This window comes from Blennius ocellaris (genome assembly GCF_963422515.1).
Source record: "Blennius ocellaris genome assembly, chromosome: 16".
Classification (NCBI taxonomy): domain Eukaryota; kingdom Metazoa; phylum Chordata; class Actinopteri; order Blenniiformes; family Blenniidae; genus Blennius; species Blennius ocellaris.
The window spans coordinates 926630-935687 of NC_137665.1; positions in this window are offsets into that span (position 1 = coordinate 926630).

Here is a 9058-nt window from a genome sequence, read left to right on the forward strand (position 1 = left end):
TTCTAATTGGCGGTTAGTCTTACTGAAAGTCTGCTGTAGAAATGTACAAATGTAGCCTATATCATTAAAGACACGTAATTCTTTTCTTTTCTTTTTTGGCATCTTCTGTGTTTGACTCTTAATCAAGTTTCCACTTCCAGGACCTTTTTGTTCTGTTTGACCAAAACACACCAGATTCAAATGATGCAAGACTTTAGGCTCCGTTTAGACGTTTGAAGTGAAAATGCATCATTTTTTTTTGGTTTTTTTTCATAAAGTTTCACATTAACATGGCAACATTTTGAAAATGTGTTTCCACAATGTAGTTTTTTTCTGTCGGGCTACAAGTTGGCGCTGTTTGTTTGTTTTTTAATGAGACAAGCAATAACAAGTCCACCTCCATTGATATGAACAGATGAAGTTGTATTATTATTACAGTGATTCTCAAGTATAAAACAAATAGGTTCACACGTACCCGGGTTTTTAGAAAAACGGATATTTACCCTCTCATGTTTACAAAAAGACCCAACCTTCACTGGTTCCGAGCTGCAGTGACGTCCTGGACCTGCAGGGGGGCGGCGTGACGAGACGATGGCCAATCAGAACGCTGGAGAAACTCGATGCAATGAATTGTGATGCAAATCATTGGGTTCGTGGTAAATCATCCTGTTGTGAAGTTTCTCGGGTCGTTTTCACTTTCAGGACGTCTCATCGGGTACTTTGTGTTTCAGTGTGGGGGCAGGCCATCCCCCCCCCTCCCCGACCCCGACCCCGACCCCCCAGGTGTGCCCTACTCCAGGTTGGGATTCACTCACTAGATGGTCATAATGGATAAATAACGTGTTTTCCTCCTTTGTGCTCCAGAGTCTCGTCGTCGTTCACAAAACCTCACTTTGTCCTGTTCAGCGCTGGAAATGGTAAGTGTCCTTTACTGTAGTCTGATATCTCAGTGTGGAATTTACTCCAGTACAAAACATCTTAATTAACAATGAGGTCGATGAACCAAACTATTTGTGGAGCAGTTTTGAGTGACGAGGAATTAAAAACCACAGTTTGTGTGTATTGATGTGTTTTACGTCAAACACGACGTAATAAACATCAAATGAATGTCAATAATCCAGACAATTGAATTAAAAAAGGAAATCTATATAGTGAAATAACTAATTTCCACAAACAAAAGTAATTTGAGAAGATGTAATTAAATCATGCCACACGTTCCCATTTATTCATATTAAGTAGATTTACTCATATTATCTGAACACGTATTCTAATGAACCATCTAACAACAAGAAACTCCACATTCTCGTGTTAAACATGCTTCTGATACGTAAACTGAGAACTGAGGGCAAGGTTAAGCAAGGTCACGGTATAACAGTGGATCTGTAGAACAGTGGTTACATTAAACTGCAGTCTTATTCTATTATGTTTAGAGTTTATTTCCTAAAAACAATAAAATTTTTATGTCAAACTGGCGTCGTATAAAAAAAACTACAAGGTACTGAGAAAAGGCCTTAAATCAATACTTAGTGTACAAATGAGTTCTTCTATTTTGAATAATTGAATAAAACATTTAACAAATATTTTTTCTGTTTTCCGTTATGGAGTTTTGTTTGTAGAATTTTGAGGTGGAAAACACATTTGAGCCGTTTTGGAATAATGCATTAAAATGAAAATGTAAAACGTGGAGCGCAGTGAATACTTCATGGATGTACTGCTCAAACCTTTATTTTATTTTTTACATAAAAAGTTTAGACAATTATAAGCACAAAGTGCAGTAATATTACTTTAAGAGGCTCCGACCTGGAGAACCTGCAGCGTTACGTAATAATACTGCAGTATGTGATACTGTAATACACTTTCCCTTCATTGTGTAATAACACATTTTATTATAACGTGTTACATGTTGCTACAAAATGTGGCTGTTCCACTTTTTGTTTTTAAAGAAAATGTAATAATCCGGTGTCTTATGTACTACATTGTTCTCTTCCTCCACACACTGTGGGTGTTTAATAATAAACGAATTAAGATTGATTTGCACTAGAATTCTACGTTCTACACTCACGTCCTGCCGACAGCGACGGGAGAATCGGGATCTAGATCAGGTGGAACGTTCTAGATCAGGTGGAACGTTCTAGATCAGGTGGAACGTTCTAGACCAGCGCTTGTGGCTCATTTGTAAAGTTACAAGAAAAGAAGTGTTTGTTTTTTCTTCAAGAAATGAAGCCAGATTGTAAATTCCACTCGACGTATTTAATCATTTAAAGTCCAGTGAAATGTTAAAACACTACTTTGTAAAAAAAACGATAGTTGGGGTTCTACTTCTAAGGTTCCTCCGACTGTTGTCGCATAACAAAGTTATTTGAATTCTGAATCTCCAGCCGAGGAAGTCGGGGGAATCCTTCTTCTTTGTGGGCCATTGTGGGCGGAGCCTATGTGTGACATCACGAGTTGTGCAGATCTCGATCTGTCGTGTTTATATCGGCTTGTTTCCTCTTAAATATCCAAGTTTTTACAGTGTTTCCAAGTTATAGTCGGTGTTTTATGAGCCTTGATGAAAGATTGAGCCTGGAAGAGACCAGAGAGGAGGAAAGGAGCACGGGCGGCGGGGAGCGGCTAGCGGCTAGCCGCTAGCTCGGGCGGCTAGTAGACGATCCAGTAACACCTGGACTCATCTTCGGTGATTCAGTCTTCTAGCTCTTGGACGTGTTGGATCCAGGAAGACGGTCGTTCTGCCAAAAGTCAGGAGCCTCAAAGCCTCAAAGGTGAAAAGTGGCGGCTGCTGAGCGAGGAGACGAGGACGAATGAGGACGAAGCGTCTTCTGCTTCCTCAAACATGTTCCAGACGGGGTCACCGATGGCAGAACCACCTTCTGTGTCTTCTTCATCAATCACTGGTTTGAAATGACCATGATGATGAAATCTGGTTCAATTCAGCCTCTTCGTGGTCAAAACTCTGATCCTCCATAATGTAAACACAACTTGGGCGTGTGCACAACTACTCGTGATGTCACTCTGTTATTGTCAGAAGCTCCGCCCAGCAGAGGAAATAGCGCCGTTTATCAGCTATTTTCTCACAGATTGTCGTGTTTTAACATTTGACCTTCAGCCAGTTAGCAGGAAAACGTTCTAGAAGAGACACCAGAGTGTTCTGGAGGTGGAAACCTTCATTTCACTGGGACTTGAACCTACGTTTTGTTACCAGTTATTACAAAACGCAGCGTTATTACATAATGAGTTGAGCATTTATTTAAATATGGCACATTTGTTCACGTCCGTTCTTTGATTTGAGTCGCTGCTCGTTAGTTTTCCTCTCCAGTTCATGAAAGATTAGAAACCAAATCAATCAAAGCTTTTATTTTGGCGAGCGCTCAGTAAACGGTAATAAAACAGGCGTACAGAAGTTACAAGCTGCTGCTGCGCAGGAAGTCTGAATAAACAGCAGGTGGTTTATCAAATGCAGGAAAGGAGAATAAAGTTCACCTTCAATACGTTTTGGGGATTTAAGACTTAAAGTTGCACTTAAAGGACTGTAAATAGAGAATGTTCCACGTCTGAAGTATTTGATATTTTCTCGTGAAACTTCCTCCCGGCTCGCTGACGGAGCGGCGATGGATGATCCCTCCACGACTCTTCACCTCGAGTCGAACGCGACCTTCTGGAAGCGTCCGTGGATCAGCAGGTACGGATCTCCCCTGCAGTCACAATGTTCACACAACTGCTTTACTTCCTGGTGCTTCTATCAACGGAAAGAAAGTTTATTGTCTCAAATACAAGTTGAATCCTGAAAGTGGCACTAATACGCTGTTCCCTGTTTTGAGGTGGTTTCTAGGTTTTATTAGTCAAACTGCTTTAGTGAAACGAAGCAGTTGAGATAAACTACAGTTTCAAAACGATCAGCTGAAGTTCATCCGAGGCTCCGTTTCAACTGAAAATCCCTCGATTTGGCGTTTTTCGTTTCAGAAAACATTTAGAAAACGATGTTTCTGTATCTGAACCACGTGAAATAATCTGCTTATAAACGTCGACAACCGCAAATTAAATTTGTATGAACGAAGTTGGATTGTTATTACGGTGACTGTCAAAGTAAAAGCACCCAGGAGAGTGTGGACTGGGAGCCACTGAGCATGTGCAGAACGACGAGTTACTGCCTCTGGTGCACGCGCTCAGTTAGCAGCGTCTCCGCCGTCTGCACGGGGGCCAGAGCGTTTTCAGAAAGTTGCGTTTTCCCTCCGTTTCCATAGAGACGGACTCCGAGCATTGTCAAAAAAGTGTCACTTTGGGACCCATTTTCAAAAAGTAGCGTCGTCATTGGCTCCCGAGCGCCGTGGTCATGTGAGCCGACACCCAATTCATTGTGCTAATGCTAAGGCAGGCTCATGCTAATTGCAGGTAGGCTAACGCTAATCGCAGCATGCTAACGCTAATCGGGGTTCCAGTTTGAGTAACGTCTCCCACCGTTTCTGAAGCAAAGCATTAAAAAAACGACCTTCTAACAAGTACGAATAAAGATTGTGACCCTGTGAAGAAAATTAAGTCCCAGAAAAGTGACGTTTAACAGGAAAAGACAAATTTGAGGAAAATCTGAATGAACAACAAAAGTAAGATTTGAAGGAGTAAAACGCCTCGTTAACAATATTCACACGACGGCAACAGGAATCACAGGAAACTTCACTTTAATCGCTGAACCTTCGTGGAAAACGTGAGTTTTGTTTCTACGACTGAACGACGGATTCTGAACCTCCCGTGAACATTTACACTGTTTAACGTTTAATTATTATGGTTGACCCTGTTCATGTCTTCTGGAACATAACAAAGTCCCACACATTTCCCTCTGTGGTCACTGCCCCCCCCCCCCCCCCAAAGGGGCGTGTCCTCACCAGAGCCAGCTGACACACTTCACTCACCGCTGACTGCCGTCGAGGACTTGATCTCTTCTTGCTCTTCGTTTCAGCTCTTCAGCAGAAAGCTGGCTTCTCCACCCCTCTCCACCCCCCCCCTCCTCCTCCACCCCCCCACCCCCCACCCCTCCCTCTATTTATGTTAATAAGCATTGCAGCAGTGGCTTCCCCTCATCCTCTTATACACATCGCTTTCATTTCTTATTCATATTTCTGTGTGTGTGTGTGTGTGTGTGTGTGTGTGTGTGTTTGTGTGTGTGTGGTGTGTGTGTGTGTGTGTGTGTGTGTGTGTGTGTGTGTGTGTGTTGTGTGTGTGTGTGTGTGTGTGTGTGTGTGTGTGTGTGTGTGTGTGTGTGTGTGTGTGTGTGTGTGTGTGTGTGTGTGTGTGTGTGTCTGGGTGGATCCCAACTGGGTTCTGTGTTCAGTTCTAAGAGGAAGAAGAAAAAACTGGATCTTTTCGCAGCGAAGAGTCGAACTCTAAAACATCAAAGAGAGAGATGGAGGGAGGGGAGAGATGGAGGGAGGGAGGGAGAATATGGAGGGAGGGAGGGAGAGATGGATACAGGGAGGGATGGAGGGAGGGAGGGAGGGGAGAGATGGAGGGAGGGAGGGAGAGATGGATACAGGGGAGGGACAGGAGATGGGAGGGATGGATGGATTGAGGGAGGGAGGGAGAGATGGAATTGGCAGGCGGGAGGGAGGGGTTGGGCATTGGCTGGGAGGGAGGGAGGGGTATGCCTTGTATCCGGGTAATGATGGGTTGGGGAGAGCGGAGGAGAGACTGGAGCCAGGAGGGGAGGGGGGCGAGAGAATCTAACCAACCAGTACCGGAGAGCGAGAGAGAGAGAGCCGAGAGCGAGAGAGAGCAGAGAGAGAGAGAGGGAACGAGGGATGGGAGCTTGGCGGAAGCGAGGAGGTAAAGTGTTACTACAGTCAGGAGGAGGAGGAGGACGGGAGCCCCAGGATAATGCTCCGACCCTCAGCGAGCAGCGGCATGCCGGACGCCTCCTAATTCCTTGTGGCGGCGGCGGCGGCGGGGGGAGGAGGAGGAGGTGGAGAAGGAGGTGGAGAAGGAGGAGGAGGAGGAGGAGGGTCCTTAGTGGTGCAGCAGTGATTGTCTTTCCTTTCCTTCTTCTTTCCATCACATCTTCTCGCTCTGCTTCCACTCATTCTTCTGCAGCTGGCACCCCCCCCTCCTCCTCCTCCACCCCCCCTCCACCTCCACCACCACCTCCACCCTCCTCCTCTCTTCCACTTCTGCCCCCTTTTTTTTCCTCCAGAGGAGGGATTCCACCGTTTCTTCAGGGATTGTAGGAGACAGTAAGACGCTTTCCTCTTTTTTTCCTCTTTCGGTCTGTGTGTGTGTGTGTGTGTGTGTGTGTGTGTGTGTGTGTGTGTGTGTGTGTGTGTGTGTGTGTGTGTGTGTGTGTGTGTGTGTGTGTGTGTGTGTGTGTGTGTGTGTGTGTGTGTGTGTGTGTGTGTGTTGGGGGGGTTTGCATGGTGAAGTTCTACTGCATTGATGTTGACCAGCGTCCGTCACCACAGCCGGTCTGGACTCAGTGACATAGACTGAAATAGACTGAAATAGACTGAAATAGACTGAATAGACTGAAATAGACTGAAATAGAGTGAAATAGACTGAAATAGACTGAAATAGAGTGAAATAGAGTGCAATAGAGTGCAATAGAGTGAAGTGAAGCAGGGTGTGATGAGGAGGGACGGCCAGCAGGGCGGCGCTGCTCCTTGATGCACAGCAGCTTTTTATGTTGGTTTTATTTCTGGAGAGGGGACAGTAGGACCGTGGAGGACACAGAGGACACAGAGGACGAGACGAGACGAGACGGGGGATTTCTGTGGATTTTGGAAAAGGGAAAAGGTACATGGAGGCAGAGGAAGCTCGTCTCCAGCTCGTCTCCAGCTCGTCTCTCAGCTCGTCTCCAGCTCGTCTCTCAGCTCGTCTCTCAGCTCGTCTCTCAGCTCGTCTCTCAGCTCGTCTTCAGCTCGTCTCTCAGCTCGTCTCCCAGCTCGTCTCTCAGCTCGTCTCTCAGCTCGTCTCCAGCTCGTCTCCCAGCTCGTCTCTCAGCTCGTCTCTCAGCTCGTCTCCAGCTCGTCTCTCAGCTCGTCTCTCAGCTCGTCTCCAGCTCGTCTCTCAGCCTCGTCTCTCAGCTCGTCTCCAGCTCGTCTCCCAGCTCGTCTCTCAGCTCGTCTCTCAGCTCGTCTCCAGCTCGTCTCTCAGCTCGTCTCCCAGCTCGTCTCTCAGCTCGTCTCTCAGCTCGTCTCCCAGCTCGTCTCTCAGCTCGTCTCCCAGCTCGTCTCTCAGCTCGTCTCCAGCTCGTCTCTCAGCTCGTCTCTCAGCTCGTCTCTCAGCTCGTCTTCAGCTCGTCTCTCAGCTCGTCTCCCAGCTCGTCTCTCAGCTCGTCTCTCAGCTCGTCTCTCAGCTCGTCTCTCAGCTCGTCTCCAGCTCGTCTCCCAGCTCGTCTCTCAGCTCGTCTCTCAGCTCGTCTCCAGCTCGTCTCTCAGCTCGTCTCCCAGCTCGTCTCTCAGCTCGTCTCTCAGCTCGTCTCCCAGCTCGTCTCTCAGCTCGTCTCCCAGCTTGTCTCTCAGCTCGTCTCCAGCTCGTCTCTCAGCTCGTCTCTCAGCTCGTCTCTCAGCTCGTCTCTCAGCTCGTCTCTCAGCTCGTCTCCAGCTCGTCTCCCAGCTCGTCTCTCAGCTCGTCTCTCAGCTCGTCTCCAGCTCGTCTCTCAGCTCGTCTCTCAGCTCGTCTCCAGCTCGTCTCTCAGCTCGTCTCTCAGCTCGTCTCCAGCTCGTCTCCCAGCTCGTCTCTCAGCTCGTCTCTCAGCTCGTCTCCAGCTCGTCTCTCAGCTCGTCTCCCAGCTCGTCTCTCAGCTCGTCTCTCAGCTCGTCTCCCAGCTCGTCTCTCAGCTCGTCTCCCAGCTCGTCTCTCAGCTCGTCTCCAGCTCGTCTCTCAGCTCGTCTCTCAGCTCGTCTCTCAGCTCGTCTTCAGCTCGTCTCTCAGCTCGTCTCCCAGCTCGTCTCTCAGCTCGTCTCTCAGCTCGTCTCTCAGCTCGTCTCTCAGCTCGTCTCCAGCTCGTCTCCCAGCTCGTCTCTCAGCTCGTCTCTCAGCTCGTCTCCAGCTCGTCTCTCAGCTCGTCTCCCAGCTCGTCTCTCAGCTCGTCTCTCAGCTCGTCTCTCCAGCTCGTCTCTTCAGCTCGTCTCCACAGCTTGTCTCTCAGCTCGTCTCCAGCTCGTCTCTCAGCTCGTCTCTCAGCTCGTCTCTCAGCTCGTCTCTCAGCTCGTCTCTCAGCTCGTCTCTCAGCTCGTCTCCAGCTCGTCTCCCAGCTCGTCTCTCAGCTCGTCTCTCAGCTCGTCTCTCAGCTCGTCTCTCAGCTCGTCTCCAGCTCGTCTCCCAGCTCGTCTCCCAGCTCGTCTCTCAGCTCGTCTCCCAGCTCGTCTCTCAGCTCGTCTCCCAGCTCGTCTCCCAGCTCGTCTCTCAGCTCGTCTCCAGCTCGTCTCCCAGCTCGTCTCTCAGCTCGTCTCTCAGCTCGTCTCTCAGCTCGTCTCTCAGCTCGTCTCCAGCTCGTCTCTCAGCTCGTCTCTCAGCTCGTCTCTCAGCTCGTCTCTCAGCTCGTCTCCAGCTCGTCTCCCAGCTCGTCTCTCAGCTCGTCTCCAGCTCGTCTCTCAGCTCGTCTCCCAGCTCGTCTCTCAGCTCGTCCCCCCTCCGTCCCAGTCTCTCAGCCTCAGCTCTCTTCAGCTCGTCTCCAGCTCGTCTCTCAGCTCGTCTCTCAGCTCGTCTTGCCTCAGCTCGTCTCTCAGCTCGTCTCTCAGCTCGTCTCTCAGCTCGTCTCTCAGCTCGTCTCTCAGCTCGTCTCAGCTCGTCTCTCAGCTCGTCTCTCGCTAGCTCGCTGCCTCAGAGGAACAGATCACTGATCACCACCACCCTCCATCCAGCTCCAGTTCATGTTCGAGGCTCAACCTGAGCGTACACTCACACCTCAGGTATGGCAGAGGCAAGGCATGCATGGATGAGCCATGGACACACACAGTTTTTCAACCAGAGAACAAGACCCCCCCCTCCCCCCCCCCCCCCCAGCAGGGGGACATGTGTTCGCTGTGTCTGTCTGGTCAGAGCGCCGCCCTGCAGGCAAGGCGGCGGCAGGGCAGCGCCACATCGTTACAACCAG